This window comes from Prinia subflava, chromosome 1 (assembly GCF_021018805.1).
Source record: "Prinia subflava isolate CZ2003 ecotype Zambia chromosome 1, Cam_Psub_1.2, whole genome shotgun sequence".
NCBI classification, from domain to species: domain Eukaryota; kingdom Metazoa; phylum Chordata; class Aves; order Passeriformes; family Cisticolidae; genus Prinia; species Prinia subflava.
Window position 1 is genome coordinate 29,097,183 of NC_086247.1, and position 19,868 is coordinate 29,117,050.

Sequence of the window (19,868 nt, forward strand, 5' to 3'; positions counted from 1 at the left end):
GGGCGCGGGGCTGCCCACAATGGATCCCGCTCGATCGCTCAGCGGCGGCGGCGCTTCCGTCCCGACAGGCCCCGGATCGGGTCGGGTGGCAAATGAACAACGGGCTGCCCACAATGCACCGCGGCCGCCGCCCGCCGCCGCCGCAGGGGAGGGGAGGGGAGGGGGGGGCGCGAGCGGGGGGCGGGCAGGAGGGAGGGGGGGGCCGGCGGGGGGCGGGCGCGCTGCGGCCGCGCCGCGTCACGCGCCGCCCGCCCCGCCTCGCCCCGCCCAGTGTGGGGCGAGGGGGGGGGGACGGGGGGGACGGGGTCGACCCCCTCCGACCCTCCTTGCCTTCCCCCCACATCTGTCCGCGCCGAGGGGCCGCAGCCCGCCCTCTCCGCTGCCGGAGGCAGGGAGGGAAGGGGGACACCGCGGGTCGCGCGGGGCGAGCGGCAGCGGAGCGGCGGCCGAGCCTCCCCGGGGCCCGGGAGCGGCGGTACCGTTATAGGCGCGCGGGGCGGCGCGAGCGCCTCCCGCACGTGCCGGCGGGGCGGGTCCCTGTGCCGGGCGTGAGGCGCGAGGCGCGGCGCGCGGTAACGGCGCGGGCGGGAGCGGCCGGGGCGCGCGGGCAGGCGCTGTGGGCAGCGCCGGGCCGTGACCGCGCCGCGCTGCACGGAGCCGCGGAACGGGAAAGGCTGGGAGGCACCACAGCGGGCACCCGCGCCGAAATCCCTGCTCAGGCACGGTCAGCCCGGAGCGCATGGCTCAGCACTGCTTCCAGGCGGGTCCTGAATAACACGGATACTCCGTGATCTCTCTGGGCAACCTGCTCTCTGCGCCACTTGCTCACTTCTCCCCCATGCCCAGTGTGTGGGAAACAGAAAAGGAAAAGCAAGGAAACTCGTAGGTCAAGGTACGGAATAGCTCAGTATGTAAAAAAAAAGAGAGAGAAGGAAACCAGAACAGAACTGCTCAGGCAGTCACTGTCCACCCCACAGGGGTATGCCAGTTCCCAAGAAAACGATGTTAAGCAGCACGGAGTACTGCTGTCCTTGGTTTAGGGGTGTCACCTGGGCCCAGTCTATTCACTGGGGCAACAGAGTAAGAAGCAGAAAAGGCCTTGGTGCAGATGCTGCTCAGCAATGACAGCCCACCCGGCCGCTAGGAAGAACGTTCAGTCAGACCCAGTCCTGCAGATAACAAAATGTCTTAGAGAGGGAAGATGATGGAGTCTTCCAGCTGAAGAAGTGTGGCGTTGTCAGTGTCATGTAATGCTCATACATATATTCAGTAGTAAAAACCCACAACCCTCTCTGTGTTGGCCTGGAAATAGGCAGGGGGCTGGGATAGCTAGCCTTAGGCTTTTGGAAAGACTCTGCAATAATACTATAAAAATTCTGTAAACAAGAATGATTTCCTCCTTCCAAATAATTGCTTGGAGAGAGGAGATATTTGGTAGGAAATTAATTTATACACTGGGAAAATCTTTCTAAAATTCGCAGGGGACAGGAGAGGTGAGTGAATTGTGGAGAAACAGAGAAACTAAAAGGCAGTATCAGATTTCTGGGAGAGGAGCAGAAATGGTCTAAATCTAAGAAAAGAGACAGATGAATGATAGGAGGAAAAGAATTTTTAAGTTTGCTGTGCCTCGCTAGGGCACAGGGTGGAAGTAAAGATTCAGGTCCATTGAAGTGAAGGGTTCCCAGGATATAGCCTCCATACAACACAAAACGAACCTGTACTTCATAAAGTTTTACCTTCTGTGATGTATCCATAATTTTGCACTCCTGTGGTACTTGATTCTCACTGGTCAGCATTTGCCAGCTTACTCAGCCCTTACCTATATTAGAATTTCTTGCCCGTTTATATTATATTCTTTTTAAAGAAATACTTTGTGGTGTTGGTTCTTTCTCACTGTATGTTTAAATCGGTATAGATGGCAGTGAGCGTATACAGAAAGTTTGCAGGAAGAATCCCTGCTGGGATTCACAGATTTACGGAGCAGGCTGCTTGTGATCTCCGGGAACATCAGGCGCACCCTGGGCTGCTCTGTTAAAAACCTATTCCGTGGGCACCGGGAGCGAGCTGCCAAGCACACAGGAGGAGTGGTAGGATAACGAGCTGTAGGGCTGCTGTTCTGAAGGGCAAGTAGGTGTTACTTGATTGCACAAGGTAATCTCGAGTGGTAACAAATCGATACAGAATCATAAAATGATTTAGATTGGAGGAAGACTCTGGAGTTCGCGCGGTTCAAAGCAGGGCCAACCTTTCCCTTACAGTAAGTTTCTCAGAGACACCCTCTCAGACTCTGCCCGGGTGTTGGGCTTTTGCAATAGCTCCTCCCAAATGGTCTCATCATGTCTTTGTTGTCAGCTCACTATGAGGGATTCCACCACTGAGCAGAGCTCTCAGAAAAGGGAACATAACTGAAACGTGGTTGCTAATTTAATTGTTCAGTAATGGTTGTGCCACGCTCGAATCAAGATTGCATCGGTCTATTTATTAATTGCATTTCACGGAGTGTCTTCACAGACTCAGGACTCCCTAGGTAATCTTAACTTTTGCGTGATGCCTTTTGTTGCTGAGTAATTTGCAAAACTTTGCTAACCACAATCTTCACAGCAGAAATTCTCATTTTCAGATTGCTTTGTTGCAAATGCAGTTTTCTATTGTATTCATAGTAGGACAAAATATTTCCAAAAGCATCCTGAGATGCTGTAGCAAAAATTCACTTATTTTGTAACAACATTGCAGTTTCTTCTTCAACTTTTCAATTCCCCGGACAAACCCACATGCTACTAAGGCTCATAATTTAAAGATAATCATTGATGTACACCTACTGGTAATTTTTTAACATCTTTTTCACCCACGGTCTCTTGAGAGTCAGTAGTGTTTACTGCCAAAGTTCATTCATTTGGACAACAGTCAGGATATCTTTGCTTTTACACTCTTTGATGGGACAGCGTAGGTAAGAAATCTTTAGAGGTTAACTGTCCTAGTACTGGAGATGGAAAGTTCATTTTTATTCAGTCTGAAATCTGTTTGTGCAGATGCAACATGGAGCTTCCTTACCTTATGTCTCTGATAGTCCTTTGGTTCTTTCTGATTATTTCTCTGTATTACAGAAAGATGTAGAAATCTTCCACTGTTCAGCTGGGAAGAAACATGAACTGAATCAGCTTCCTGTGAGTGAAAGCCAGTGCCTCATTCAAGACAGTAGAAATAATAACTGATACCTCAATGCTATGTACATAATTGCAGTGTGGCATTTTTCTCCAAATCTAGAAAAATCCAAATATAACTATGCAACTGCCAGTCACGGGTAGTACTTTGTGCAGGGGACACTGTCCAGGAAGGCATTACTTTTTAATTTGTTTTGTTTTGTCCAATACTTAAAAATACATGGTCATAATGCTGTAAAAAGGGAGTGAGCATCACATAAATCCTGCTCATCACTCCAGCTGTATATATATCTGGGTAGAATGGTTTACAAAACTCCTTTGTGGATAAATATAATTACTTGTATTTCATAATGTATTTCATATTTAATACTACTTAAAGCCCACTCTACCAAAACTTTTAAATGTGTGTTTGTATATACTGCTGAATTAGGTTTTCAGTGAACAAGTTGCAAGCTCCCACACAGAAGCGTAGGATATTCTGCTTTTAGATGATAAAACCTGCTGTGAAAGACATTGAGGACTAAATTTTCATATTTGCATGATTGATGCCTGTGTGTTATCCATAGAATCGTAGAATGGTTTTATGGAAATGAGCCTTAAGTATCACATAATTGCAAGCCCCCCACCATGGTCAGTGACTTTGTTACACACATCCAGCATCTCCTTTTGTTGCAGCTGAGGAGACTATTTAAAGTCTGATCTAACTCTTACAGAAATAAATGAGAAATAAATAGATCATGCCATGAGATCATGCCATTTCTGTACAAATCATAAGCATTTTCAACAAAAATGCACTGATACTAATAATTGCATGTTATAACTGGAATGATTTGTGTCCTGCAATTCCTGCTGTGACCTAAGAAACACTTTAGTGATGAGGCTGACTCTTCCAAGATAGCTTCTGAAACTGATGGATGGTTGTCCTATCCCTAGAGTACATCTCTGCATTGGGTGTTCAGTAAGGAAGGTTCAAGGTTTCTTTTAAAGAACTTTCAAGGCTCACTAACACGATTTTTGTGTTATGAAATCTATATTCCTGGGCATGTCAAAATTTCAGTTCAGATACTCTTGCATATTGAGGGATTTTGGAAGCTGGAATTTGACTGATAGGAGAGAAGGCACTCCTGTGTCTCAAGCAGAAGCATTTCTCTGCTGTGGGGATCACACAGGAAAGTGAATGTATTGGAGCTGGTGCCTTATTACCAGGGCAGGAACAAGTGCATATTTTTCCTGATACCCTAGAAGTGGAAAAATAGATCATAGCAGAAAATAAATAGTATAAGCTGTCACTCAGTAGTTTGAACTCTGCTGCCCCACAGCACAAGCACCAGGAAGAGAATACAGTGATTGAAGCTAATGAAGAAGAGCTCAGAAGCCCCGATGCCATCCTTAGTCTGCAGTTCTGCTTATGCTGTGTGCTCAGGTGTCACTGAAGTACATACCACAGTAGATTTTGGTGGCACGTGTTCAGCTGCCTCAGGAGCACTGAATACCTTGGGAAGACTTGTGTGTGCTAGAATTTCATTGCTGTCCAACCTGGCATGGGCATATCTGGTCATTTCACAATTCTTGTTTCCAGAGAACAGTTGGAGAAGACTTGAAAGTGTAATTCCTATTAGTAGAAACTCTCACATTGGTTGTATCAGCAGAATGTTTGGACTAAATTGGCAGCTGTTTCCAAGATAAATTGAACTCAATTTGAGCTTATGCAATAATTCCTCTTAGAATTACCTTGTAAGTAAGTGATATTTGGAAAAGTAAATTACAGTCTTTTCAGGTCAATTACTTAATTTTGCACAATCACACACTGTAACCTCAGGTTAGGAAGGTATTTTGAATGAAAGTTAACCATCCATTGTCTGATACCTGTTCCCTTGCATACACTTAATACACAACAAATATGAGCTAATGTGCCTTAATTTAGCCCATGCTGGAAGAATTTTCAGTGTAATTGCATTAACTTTGTATTTCCTGAAGAATAAAATGTACACGTGGACATGTTGTGTGTGTAAGACGCTATAACTTGTGCTTACTTATAAATCTCTGGAAAACAGTGCGTACCAGATGTAACTGTGCCGCCTGAAGGTTTTGCCAGTTTGTACCTCCACACTTCCCCTCCAATGCTGCCATTACTCCTGCCCTAGCTCAGCTGGTAAAAGGGTTTATTTAGGAGCACTTTCATTTGCTTCAGGCAAAGCGAGCAGGTTGGTTTAAACCCTCTTTGTTGACTAATCCATCTGACTTGTTGGAAGAACACGAGGGAGTGCTCACTTAATTCCTTCTACCAACAGAGCTGTGGGGGTGGAAACTCTGCAGAGGAGTGGTAAGGAACGACTGGAAGAATGGTAATGTCACCGAGCAGCCAGCACACCCGTCTGCGAGCTGGCTGCCAGCTCATGACTTACTCCTGTCTGCTCCGTGGGGATTGTAGCTCTTTCAAACAGGTCTGTGCCTTTCCTGTTGCACATTCCTGGCTTAAATCTCTTTCATACTAAGTATTTTTATACCACTCCAGCAATACAAAACAGCTTGAAAGCATACAGAGGTCTTAAAGCCACCTTATTAAACAAATTATGTCAGCAGGCCTAATGGATTCATATTGACAATTAGTCCTGCAAAATTAAATGCATCATTTTCTTATCCTGTCGGGGATGCCAGATGCACAGGCAGCACCTGGATGCAGGGTGGCAGTGCTGCCCCTTGGCCAAGGGACCGTCTGTTCTGGGCTGTGTCACATTGATTCTACACTACTGGCAGAGGTTCACATGCAGTGAGGGGGCTCCAGACGTCATTCCCAGTTTGTAGGGTCCAGCTGCCCACACACCTCTGAGCGGAGTTTTGTCTGCCTGGCTGTGAGGAGCTGTCCTTGCCACCCTCTCTCTCGGTGTGCCCTTCCTGTTGCAGAGCCTTCTCTTCTCGCTGCATCATCAGCTTACCTGAAAGGCCCATGGGGTGCAGAGTGGTTTCGCTTCTTTCATGGATCCCCTGTCTTTTCCTAATCTTTTTAGATTTTCTTATATTTTCATGTTGGAGTTTCTAAACATCTTTATGAAGAGATAGTGCTTTATCTGTTACTGTTGTTGTTATGACTACTAACTATCTCTTCTTTTGGAAATTTCTGCTTAGTCTGATCTTAACGTTGTAGCTTCACATAACTGGGTTTTGTTGTTTCTTTTTTTCCCCACTTTTTTATTCTGCACAAGGACAGTCCTGCTATTTGTTTCAGTCAGTCCAAATGAATTTTTTTTCCAGTGAAGTACTTGAACATGTGTTTACCTCGAGATAGGTGTATTTTCATGTGTTTCCATAAAGAAAGAACATAGGATTTTGCTATAAAAAATATTATTTTTCTGAAGTAGAACTGATCTGAAGCGTGCTACAAGAGATTGAAATCTGCTCACTCGTTGTGGCCAATTGCTCAGATGATGAAGGGATTGTTTTTTTTTTAATTCCTATGGCTCCAGCTATGACCAGTTTAGTCTTCACAAATGCAAGGCATTTCTGCTTAGCTTCAAGCTCTTTTAAAGTAATTTAGCATGTTTATATCTAAGATTTGTAATTCTTTCTTATTCAGAGGTTTTTTATCCTTTGTCTGTCTGGGTTAGGTGTCTCTTCTGGATAGTGGTCAGTTCTGAAAGCGTCTGATTTTCAAACTGCCTGACTGGAAAAATAGTATATTTTTGTCCTTTCATGTCTTTTGTTTCTTTGGGAGGCCTCCATAGTAGTCCTGTATTTTTCAGTCTGCAGCCTGGATGGATGTGCTTTATCAGGCAGTGAATGAGCTGTCAAAGATACTCTCTAATCAAGAAGGGAATGAAGTCCTTCTGGGTACTTAAACAACTGCATTTTCTCTGTGACTTTGATCAGTGCCCCTTCAGTCAGGTCTCCTCCTAACACTCTGACTGCTGACTTTGGGTAATCCAATGTATCCCTCTCTTTTTATCCAACTATCCAATTATTGTTTTTCTGGATAATCTTACACATTTTTACAACTTCTAAATCTCTGATTGGGTCAATGGTACTCTCCATCTTAAGTTATCAAAGTTCACAGAAGGCAATATCTCCATTTAGCCTGCCTCATATTAGTTACTGAGCAGTATCATAGGCTGCAGAAACTCAGCTGGGTGGAGTTCACACAGTGTTGAACAGGCGTGAATTTGAAAATTCTGCTTATTAAAATGTCGTTATTGTAGGACAATGTTTGTGGATTCTTTTCTTGGGAGGAGATAAAGAAACTACACAAGCCAATTAATTGTTGGCACACTTTGCTAATCCTGCAGTTCTATGCAACAGCCATAATTATAACTGTATTTGCTGGAGGGAATGAAAATGATTATTGTATATATGACACATTGTATCAAATATTGTATATTGTATATACGATAGCTTTAATCACTCAGAAAATCAAATTTTTAACAAAATTACTAAAACTGAGTGAAATCTGCCAGCAAAAATGCTAATGTCAAGTCAGTAAGGAACAGGGCTAGCACCCTCAAATGTTAGTACTGCCAAACACATTATTGATGTTGCAATTACTGCTGTTGCCTATGCCAGAAACAGTGGTGCAAATATTTTCTTCTGGCAGTCTGGCAGGCAATACACAGGCATGGCTGCAGTGTTACTGCAGCATAACACAGGCAGGGACCAAAAGGAAGTGAAGAGAATCAACTTTGATGCAGGTTCCAGGAGAAGGAGGGGCAGCCTTGGCTGATGCTGCCCTGTTTTGCTTTCAGTAAGGGGTTTCCTCAAGGTCACCACCTGAAGTGTCTCTGAGTTGACCCTGAGCCCAGACAGCCAAACCCTCAGGAAGATGGGAATGAGCTCAAGACCCTGACACTCCATTTTGTCCTTAGAAAAATCCCCTGCCAACTTCACCAACCATTCCCTGAGCTAATGCTCCTTTTTTTCCCCTTGTTCTTTCTCTTTCTGTTTTTTCTTTTTTTCCTTCTTTTTTCTTTTTTTTTTCTTTTTTTTTTTTTTTTTTCCCCAAAGCAAGCTATTGCAAGCAAGGGAAGGACTCCACAGCAACACTGACTGACTTTGCACTGCTCTCATGCAATCCTTCTCCCTGATGTACATTTTCCCAAAGCCAAACCATCAAAGCCCTCAGCTGTGCCAAAACATTTCTTTCCACACACAGTGCTACAAGGGGTTCCCACATTCAGTGTTGATGACCTTACACCTAATGCATTCCCCTATCTCAATCAGAATCTTAGTAAGAATACCCATTGATATCTTGGACACACCTTTGAGGCCTGGGAAAATGTTGCTGAAATATTGGTCGCTGTTCCCTTCACTATGGCACAGACCTAGAGTGTGTCTCAGAAGCATCAGCACCTCGGGTGCCACCCTGAAGTGTTCTTGCTCAACCTCCTTTTCTTCCTCCTCTTCCTCCTCTTCGTGGTATAGACAAGCAGTTGTCCTAATCTACTGCATTTTAACAGCTTTATGTCCTATGGGGAATGTTGTTGGTAAATGGGCATTTCAAAAGGCATCTCTCATTTTCACTAGGAACTCCTCCCTTCCTACATCCCCCTTTTTTTATTGTATTGCTAAAGTGTGAGCTCTGATGCTTTGTGAAAGCCTGGTATATTTGGGAAAACTTCAGGCTTACCTCAGGATAACTGCTAGGCTTTTCTGGAAGGTGTAAGTAAGCTGAAAAATATTTAATTGTTTTTCTATGCCAGAGGATGGGTTAAGATATAGTACGATTGAAATTGAATCAGTGGCTACTTCAAGAAAAGTCTTGCAGACACATCTGTGAGTGGGGATTTTCAAAATTAAAGTTACCACCTTTGTAATAATTTGATTTAATCTAGAGAGGCTACATTTTTAAAACCAGGTGCTAATGCTAATGCACTTAGCAGAGGTCACCCAACCACATCAGCACTCATATCAACAGTCCCATTGTGTTTTCAAGGACACAACATAAAGGCATCAGCTCTTGAACCAGAAGTCTCTGGAAGACAGAAGTGGTTCTCAGAGAAATTACTTGGGAAGAATTTGCATGTCCACTGCAGTTTCCTTGAATGCACAAACCAACAGTCAGTTCAGTCTACATTTTGGGAGCAGTTCTGAGTTTTGTGCTGGTACCATAAAAGCAGCTTATGAGGCCAGCAATGTTTAATCACTCCTGGCCAGGCGACTCCCGTGTTGGCAGATCTGTTGTGCTCTATTCTCATGTTTCTTACACCTCTTGGTTAGAGCACAGCTACATGCTATTTCTGCTGGGGATTCTTGGCACCAGGGAAATTCATGTGGTATAGGAAGGTTGTAACAACTCTCCACAACAGCAGCAGTTTTTAAAGCATGCTCGATGGTTATATTAGTGGGTTTTTTTTTTTGCATTGGCTTATGAATACTGATCAAAACTTGGGATCTCAATGTTATCAGGGTGCACTATCATTAGGGGACTGCTCTCTAGAATGATGGTCTCAAAATGTTTTGGTAGTGTACCCCGATCACTAAAAAAACTTTCAGCATGTATTCACAATATATTTGTATTTTTTATTTATAAATTATATATATCTAATATCATCATGATATATTATGTACATTAGAAAACAGACAAAATGAAAACTAAAGAAGGATGAGCTAAAGATAAAATTAATTAATTTCTTTATAAATGGTACAGAATGTATTTTCTTGATGCACTCCAGTGGATTGTCTTTCATACTCCTTGAGTCTACCCACCTTGTTTCCAAAACCAGACATCTAGAAGATGGGTTATAACTCAAGATGATAAAACATGACAAAAATGAAGAACAAAAATATTAGTCCTTGGCTTTAAAGTGTCTCCTTAATGCAGGTGGTTAAAAACTTTTAAAGCCTGACCCAAGACTATGGAATTAATTCCCTCAGGAGCTAAGAAAACCATAAACATCATCATCCAAATGCAAACAAGGTTTTTTAACCTGCCTTTATGACATAAATACATTGCAACGTATACATTAAAGAGAAGCATCCAAATTATCAAAGCAAATCCTCCTACAAACGTCTCCCCTGGGGCAGAGGAAGAGAGAACAAAGGAGGTGTTGCTTAACTCACTACTAGAAAGCAACTGGGTGTTGCTGCAATGGGGTGAGAACGTGAATAGACTAGCGTGTGATGGAAAACCGAATCTGTTACTGTTTCTACTCAATTAAAAAACAGCACCAGTGTGAATTAAATGCTCATTTCAGGTCAACAAGCATTATATATTCATTTTTTAATTGGGTAGTACTTGTTTGGGATTTTTCTGTGTTTTCTTCCTTCCACAGTGGCATCCTGACTGTAGAACCATGAGTAAATTACTACAAATCATCTACTCTAGCTGTGTCTGGCTTTCAAATAACCTAATTTCTTGAATTCACTTCAAGAGGCTTTCTTGGGTAATATTTCAGTACAGCTGGATTGCTTTGTTGGCACAGCTCTAAATATAGATCAACCTTTAAATTGCTTGGTTCCAAAATTGGTTCAAAAATGTAGTCTGAGTTGTAAATTGAATTAAGACACAGGACAGTGAATCCCAGCCTTCCTGGAGGTACAGTACTGTCTTACCTAAGGATGACATTTGCTTCATCTTTGCTGCCTGGCTAACTACCCTTATTGCTGCATGAGGGGGGGATGAAGCTGGAATCAAGAATTTCTCTGCTCCTGTGTCCTTTGCACAAGGGAAAGTACTGGAAAACACAGGTTGCACACTCCCATGTCGTTTATATACAAGTCGTTCAGCCGGGATCTGTTTTCCAGATGCATGTAGGAATGGGAAGAGACTAAATTCGTGTTTCATGCAATGCTTTCCTGATTATGACAAGAAAGCAGGCTAGGTTTTTGAAATGGTTAGGGCTGGCTAGAAATTTCTGTTCTACGTTGGAAACTACTTTCTGGGGGAAAAAGTAGGAATTTTATAGCCAGTTTTTTTCTCTGTCATGATATCTCTATCATGAGAGAAATGACATGTCTTACTACAGCACAGGGTTTTCCCTCTGCCTGCCATGGCTGGTATCCTATGAAAGAGGTAGTTTGACCAGCTTGTTCTGCCAGTGGGAAAGGATGGGACAACTTTACTTTAAACAACAAACTCTTTTTAAATATGGGGCTAGACTGCAATGGAAAATAGAAGTTTAATACTGAAATGACTGGAAGAGAAGATTTTTAGCCTTGTTTCAACATGATTTTCTACCCTGTGTTTCCTAATCAAAAGCTTTGGAATTTGTGTCCTGTGCTTCTCCAGGAGGCACCTGGAAACAGAACCTGTAGAAAACTGGATACAGCTATGGATACATTTGAGTATGGAAGAATAACAATGGGTGAAAACACAAACAACTTGTTTGACTAGTATAACAACAAATAAAACTGTGACAGAATTTTTATCTGTTAATAGATTCAAAGAATCACAGAATGGTTTGGGCTGAAAGGACCTTAAAGATTTTCCAGTTCCAACCCCCTGCCATGGTCAGGGACATCTTCCACTAGACCAGGTTGCTCAAAGGCCCATCAAACCTGGCCTTCAGCACTTCCAAGGACAGGAGGTCACAACTTCTCCGGGCAACCCTTTCAAGTGTCCCACAGAGCTCATCATAAAGCGTTTAGTAGTATCTAACCCAGACCTCTTTCAATTTGAAAATGTTGCCTCTTGTCCTCTCACTCATAGACTCTGCTAAAAAGTATCTCACCAACTTTTCTTTCTGGGCTAATTCTAAGCAGGGAAAGGCCTCCCCAGAACATTCTCTTTTCCAGACTTAACAACCCCAGCTCTTTCAGTCTGTCTGCACAGGAGAGGTGCACCAGCCCTCTCATCATCTTCGTGGCCTCCTCTAAACCCACTTTAACAAATTTGTGTCTTGGCTTTTGCTGAATTCTTATCCTTGGGGATTACTAAGTGCTTTTTTTTCATGAAAGAAATGCAGGAATGTCAACTGTGTTTGGGATCATAAAACAGGATGAAACGGAATAATGACACTCGTCAGTTTTCTGAAGGGAGTCTGAATTTAGCTTGATGTAGAACAAGATCTTTCTTAACAAGTTCTGCATAAACCTATCACCTAATTTTCTCAGGCATTAAATGCTTCTGAAGCTGATCTGAGTCTGAAATAGGGTGTTTTAGTAACATTTCCATAACATGGTGTGTAATAGCTCAGGAAGTATACTAGCAACTTGCATCTTGTCCACTCTTTTATAAATAATGCATGTTTTGTATCAAAGCCAATATTTTAAATCTACAACAGACATAGAAGGCACAAACAAATGTTCATGTGGAAAAACAAAAATGCAGGATTAGCTCTGTTGGTATGAACTATTTGAATCTTGAATATATTAAACCTTATTTGTGAGCAACTGTTAACTTTGCAAGAAAAAGGTTAAAGCAAAAAAGAAGCTGTGGTATGATGGCAAGTGGGCTGAAAAATTTGTGATTAGAAAAAGTATGACTTTCTAGTATTTCTAGAAGCCTGCCTGAAGAAATCAGTGAATATTATTGAGAGTTACCATATTGCTCAAAGAACTGTTACAGAAACATGCAGAAACATGTCTTTTTTTTTTTTTTTTTTTTTTTTTTTTTTTTTTTTTTTCTGAAATTCTTGGCCAAAACATCACCACTAGCCTTATTTGGTTATATTTCTTAATTTACAGATTTGCTTGTGAATTTTCTTACTCTTTCAAGTGAATTAGTCAATTGATCTTCATGCAATGTTTTCAAGACAGAACCACCTGCAATGAACTACAGTAACCCATGACTGCTACTTAAAATCTAATCAAAATTCTATTTTCATAACTAATCTGCAAATCAGCCTCAGTAATAGTAGGATTTTACACAGTACAAATGTTGCCTCTGACTTCTGGAAAAGTTATTGCTGAATGTTCCTGTAGATCTAATATCAGTTTGGCCTTTACCCTCATCTTAAAAAAAAGTCATATTGTCAAGTTATACAGGTAATGAAAAAACATGCAAACTTTCCTACTCCTTGTTCCTTCATCTATCAGCAAAGATGGTTTTGCACTTAATACCAGGAGGCTTTTGGCTGATGTGTGCAACCCAACAGACACAGATGCAGACTGAGGACCTTGAACTGCAGCTAAGCACAGCTGTTGTTGGAGCTGGAAGCACAGACACAGAACATTCTAGTATTACATGGCCTGGAGAGTGTGTTAAACCACGTAGTGCTCACGGGGAGAAGAGGACTGCAAACCCCTTAGCTGGTCCCTGCTCCTCTTCCCCTCCAAATACACATATCCATGGGCATTGTTGTTGTTGATAACAAATAGTTCTTACCATGGTCATACTGTTATGTTCAGGATAATAAAATTGCAAATTTGGGTGTCCTGTTTCAATTATACATTCAATGGCATGAAGTATGAGTAGATATTCATGTTGCTGAAAACAGGCCATATCTCAGCTACACTTTGATCCCACTGAATGTGAAGCACCTTCATCACTCAGTATGTGGACTCACAAAGTTGCTGTGATGATATCACTCAATGTCCCAGTCTCTATCATGGGATAAAGCATATGTGCTGCTGTTTATATGGTTTACAGTAAGTTTTCAGCTCCATGTCTTTAAAAAGTGACTGATGTTTTACTGTGGTATCCACATCTGACTTACCAACCCTCCAGGCAGCAGCAGCAACCTGCTCCTGAGCAGGGAAGGTGTTCCTAGTAGCCTCCTCCAACATTACGTGATGGAATTACATGATTTGCCTGTAAGTTCTGAAGGTGCTGTTAACTCTGACAAATTTTCAGGACAGCGGAACTGCACTTCTCTGAGTTTATAACCTTACAACAAAGCTGGGAATTAGCATGAACAAAAATCTCACAACCTGCATCTGATGTGTTCAATCTGTCTCATCACCAGTAATATGTGACTTGCTTTCAGAGGTCAGATATCATCCCTGACACATCCTCTTCCTGTCCTGGATGTCAGATTTAAATCCTTATGAGATACCAGGATAGCTCCATCAGGAACACATCCTTTTCCTGCCTGGATCCATGTAGGACAGCAGGGAGAATAGAGGGGTGTCAGCAAACTCTGGTGGACTTGGAACCTTCTGCTCTGGGATCAGCAATGGTAGACAAGATCTCTCACAACAACTAATACACTTTAGCTGCTGTAATGTCTTCCTCTCCCTTTTCCCTTTTTTTTTTTTTTCTTTCTTATCTTTTTTCTTCTTTTTTTCTTTTTTCTTTTTTCTTTTTTCTTTTTTCTTTTTTCTTTTTTCTTTTTTCTTTTTTCTTTTTTCTTTTTTCTTTTTTCTTTTTTCTTTTTTCTTTTTTCTTTTTTCTTTTTTCTTTTTTCTGTGGGGTCTTGCAAAATGTCTTCAGCAAAGCTGGCAATTAATGTTTTATCTGTGACAACCAGTTTTATCTGGTGTCCACTGGGGATGTGTGGCCTATGGGGTCACAAGCAGAATGCCACGTCCCTCAAGAAGAGTTTTGGCCATTGAATCAGACCACTTGTGGTTCAACTCCTTTTAGATGATACCACAGACTAGAAAAATTTCTGTATGTATTTCTCCCTCATCATGCTTGTCCTAGAATTTCCTGCAAATAACATGGTGACCTTGGGTAGGCAGAGTAGCTGGTTATAGACTTTCTGTGTCTTACTGCTGTGATTTCTTGTCTTCAGTGTTCTTGTTTCACATCCTGGCATCTGTGACACTCCTTAGCATTGACTGGTTCCTGTTTTTCATCTTGCTCACACCTTTGGCTGTTGAATGGAGCTGGAGAAAGTCCAGGCCTAATTCTTCAAATCAAATCCATCTTCACTTTTGGTTTTGGCTTTTATTTTTGGTTGATAGAGATAGTGATATTTACACAGCTAACAATGATGTTTGTAATCTTCACAAATTGTTTCTGCCTTTCTTCCACTCTTTTCTAAGGTATTCTTTTTGTTTTCCATCTTCTGTTATGCACATGCATTTTACTTCATTTTCAACAGTTATTCTTTCTTTACTATCTCTTGTTCTGTTTATAACCTATGACAAAGAATTAGCCCTTTATATTTTAGTGGGTTGTCCTGGTCCCATATCCAGCAAAATTCTAATAAAGTCTTCAGCAGGCAGAGTCAGTCTCAGTCTGTCCCCAGTGAGGGATCCTGGCTGAAAGATCTTTGTCAGGAAGCAATTCCTATGTCCCTGCTGCCCTAATGAATGAGAGACTCCCCAGACACTTTCTCAGTTTTGTGGCCATCTCAGTTCAAGTGCAAAGATGAACCTGGCCATGTCCTGGGACAGATTTCCTTCACCATGGACAAGTTCTTCTACACATTCCTATTTTCAGAGTCTTGCTGTTAAAAAAAACCAACTTTATTTTTGCATGTGCATCTGAATATTTTCTGTCCTGTCTTTATCTTCTTCACCCAGGGGGAAGGTGAGTTCTTCCCTTCTCCAAGAATCTGTCATAGGCTGAACAACCGTTGGGTAATCTTCCTTCCTTCCTTCCGTCCTCTTTAGAGGCTTTGCAGTTTTCAGTCTTTCTTCCATGTCATTCCCTCTCAGAAATCCCCCTGAGCCGGATTTTCTTTCAAAATATTTTGCTGAAGATGTGATTGCATTTTCTTTAGAGTACTTCCTTGAATAAATTTTTCATTTATTCATATCCTTCTCAATCTTTCAGCTGTTTCCATCTGTCATGGGCTGCTTATGTCCACCTTTCCCCTAGCTAGATGATATCTTTTATTCATATATCCCATTTTACATTTCTAACTAGTCCGTGACCTGCACCGATGAAGCCTTCTCTGTGTGGTTATGTTCCCTCTCTTTTCCTCTCTTCACAGACGTTCCTCTGATATAACTCACTCCAGATTTTCTTAAGGCTATTTTATAGGCTGTTGGCACTTGAGTCTTCTTTTATTTTCTATCATTCACATGAGCTCCTCTACATATTTCTAGTTATTTTTTCACAAAACATCTGGCTTCCTTAAAATCTGCATGCTGTAACCTGGTTAAATAGTTAGCTGTTGTAGCACTGCTACCCCCAGTACACTTGCACAGTGAATACCCTGCATTTGAAGTAAAATATTTGCATAATTTACAAAGGCTTTGACTTTTAAACTTGTAAGCTGTGGTCCATTGTCTACCACTGCCTTTATCAGTGTGCTATTTCTGGCAAATACCTTGACTGTGACGTTGATTGTACGCTCATCAGCTGTGTCATGTTTCTGGATAGAAGAAATCATAACTTAGAGGCAGCGAGTAAATTTTTTCCACATGCAATCACAGAGCAGACAGCCTCTCTGCAAACTGTGTGGTCAAAGCAGGGTCAGCTAGAGCAGGTACCCCAGAACCCCTGGGGTACCCCCAGTGACTGGCCTCCAGCTGGGGCTTGTGCCTCCCGTCACAGCTCTCGGAGCCCAGGTCGTGGCCAAGGGACAAATCTGCATGCATCACCACAAATACTTCTTCTAGAGCATTAGTGTACACAACATTGGGTTCTGGTCTTTGCTCTAATATTTTTCAAGTCACACTTGGTAGCAGCAAAATTATATCCATTTGCCATTCATCTCCTTCTTGTCAATTTGGTAATGTTTTTTCTTGTCCTCATGGGCCTGTCTGCTGTGGTGAGTGCTCTGCTCCTGACACCCAGGGATCAGGGTTATTTTGCTGGTACCCAGGGTGTCCTGACTGGCATGTGAGACATCCACATGCACTGATGGATAAAGCACAGGGTCTACAGGACAGCCATGCCCTACTGGAGGAGTAGATGGGGTCAGACAGGACTCTGTAGGACACTCTGAAGGAAATAAATTACTTATTTATGCAACTGAATTGAGTCCCTATTACTAAACCCATGTTTTTCAACCCTTCCCATTTTCTGAAATTACTACAAACATTTCTCTCCCAAAGTAACTGTTTCCCCACACTATATTATATTGGTAATCTATAGCAGCACATCTGGATTTTCTTTGCAAAGTCTGGAGGGTAACTGCAGATACCAGAACAACCTGCCTGAAGTTTTTGCAGAAAATAATTTTAGTCTTGTGTATAGCAGCTGTGGCGAGCTGGGCACTGCTGATTTGAACCTGTTTCTAGGCTGCAGGAAAGTCTTTATCCTGCTTCTGGCAAAACAATCTTCTTGCCTTGTGAAGCTTCTCCTTTTTTTTTTTTTTTAAGTTTTCACTTTTTCTCCAGCTGCATATGCTGTGTATCAGTCTGTGGTTTGTTAATTTAAACTGCCATTTGTTTATCTCCTTTGTCCTTCAGAATTTGCTTTGGGTCTTTTGCCAGGCAGCAGAGCACACATGCCTGCTTTGCAGAGAAAAAAAAAATTAAATCCAGGTTTAAGTCAAGAGCTTTATTTTGGTCTTGATTGTCTCCTTCATATTGCTACAGATGACATGGATCTTCTGAGGCCACTGAACCAAAGTAGCTAATCTGTTGTAAATGGCCCTAAAGTGTTGACTCTTCCATGTTTATATGTGTGTGTGTATATATATAAATGCCTTAAAGAAATATAATACGTGTAATAAATAAGTTTTTATTCCAAATTCAGTATTTGTAGGTCTGAAGTATATTTGATGGTATGTCATGTCAAGATCTTCTCTCCCTACATCTGCATTGCAGGTCTATGCTCTCCCCTGCCTGTCTGCCATCCGAGAGGAGGTGGACTCTGATGGACTGTCCTGCTCACCCCTCTCACACACGAGGGCTTAGGTGGGAGACCAGAGAATCATGGAATCACTTGTGTTGGAACACACCCTAGGGACCATCTGGTTCAAACCCTCCTGCCATGGGCAAGGAGACATTCCACTCAACCAGGTTGCTCAGAGTCCCATCCAACCTGTCTTTGAACATTTCCAGGGATGGAGCATCCACAACTTCTCTGGGCAACCTGTTCCAGTGCCTCACTACGCTCACAGTAAAGAATTGCTTCCTAAACTCTAATCTAAACATACTCCTTTTCAGTTCAAATCCATTCCCCTGTCTTGTCACTACATACACTTGTAAATTGTTTGTGGTCAAATCTCAGCCTGACTTAGGACAAGCACGAAAAGCCCCCACTAGTCTGATGAAACAAAAGCAATACAGGAAAGTGTGGTGAGCTGTGATGGCCTTTGGTTACTCATTTCTCTGTATGGCAGGTGTCTGTCCCAGCCTTGCCTGGGAATGAGAGATCATGTGGGAAGTTACAGCAGTGTACGCTGTCAAGCATCTTTGCTGAGGAAATACAGTGTTGATGGGCTAACTTCAATAAGAATCTGTTAACATAAGCCTGAAGTTAAAGGTGGGCTTTCAACTTAAATCAGCTGATCTAAATCTTTTAGCATATTTGTGTCAGAAGGGCTCCTGTAGCCAAAAAGAAAAAAATAATAAATGTTTGCCTGGTCAGCTTCTCCTTCTGTAAATAGATCAGTACTTGTATAAATAGAACTGAATGTAGCATGTAATAATAATAAGTCTAAAGGAAAAATACATATTTAGTCTAAATCTCTGCTTAGAGAGAGGTTTAAGTCACACACTTCACAAGGTTTTTGGAGTGAATGGCAACAGGTCGATAGGACAGTAGACACACCACCAGTAGACACATTCTTGTGTGCAAAACAGGTGTTGCCCAGAGTTCCCGTGAATAAAGGGAGAGTTTCATGATCTCTCTCACTGGAAAAACATAAGGTCCTCTAGCCTCATTTTCCCCTGTAATGACAGGAGAGTGAGAGTTATCCCGTCCCACTGCTCTGTGCCACAGGCCCAGTTATGATATTGATTTGAGGAGAAATTATGCCCAATTAATTTCTCTCAGTAGCAGCAGGCTTTTTGCTGCTCTGAGCTGTTTTAGTGAGTTGCAATTTGAGGTCCGGCACATCCAACCTCCTGCTGTGCTGCCCTTCTCTTTGCCATGAAATGTTGCTGAAGGTGAAACTCTGGTCTTCAGCATTTTTGCAGTTTTCAAGTGGAAAGGTGTGAATTGTCCTGGCTGAGATTTTGAGGTAATCTTCCACTACAGTTCCCTTCAGCAAACTGTACGGTTTCAATACCAAGTAGCTGACAAAGAGGTTGTTAACTGGGCTGTGAAAATGGTCTATGTGTTGTAAAGACAATAAGGTACCAGGAATTCGAGACCTTTTCATATGAAGACTCTCAGCTAATTGTCATCTTAGGGAAAAATATCGATGGCAACAATCAAGGCTGAGCAAAGCCATCCCAGGGCTCCCTCGTGGCAGCTGGCCCACCAGGCTGGTGCCACCCCGGCCAGCGCGGCGGCTGAAGAGAGGAGCTCCAGCTCTGCAGCGGCTTTGGGGAGAAGGAGCCTCAAGGCCATATATTACTGCTTTGCTCAGAAGCTGACAGCGGAGCCTGGAACATTTCAATTTCTCTTTATGTACACAGGGCATGAGCGTGAGGCACAGACAAAATGGTCTTTATAAGGCAGCGATCCTGGGGCGTCCGCGGCAGCGCTAAGGGACGATCCGTGCCCTGCCGCGGCGCAGCCGGAGGAGGAACCTGGCACCCCCTGCCATCTCCCCCAGGTGAAACGGGGGCCGCGGGTGCTGCTGCAGTGGGAGCCTGCCTGGCACGGGCACTGGAGCAAGGTGGGGCTGTCCCAGTGCAGGGGCAGCTCAGGGTGCTGCGGATCAGCGTCCTGGCAGCCACAGTGCAGGAGGAGCCAAGACTGCATTGTAGCTGAGGGAGGGTGAGAGAAAAGTAGTTTGCAACCTAAATTCTTGGCAGCAGCAGAAGCTGAGTGAAATGCTATCAGTGTTGCCACGGCGGTGGTCTCTGAGCTGCGTAGAAGCC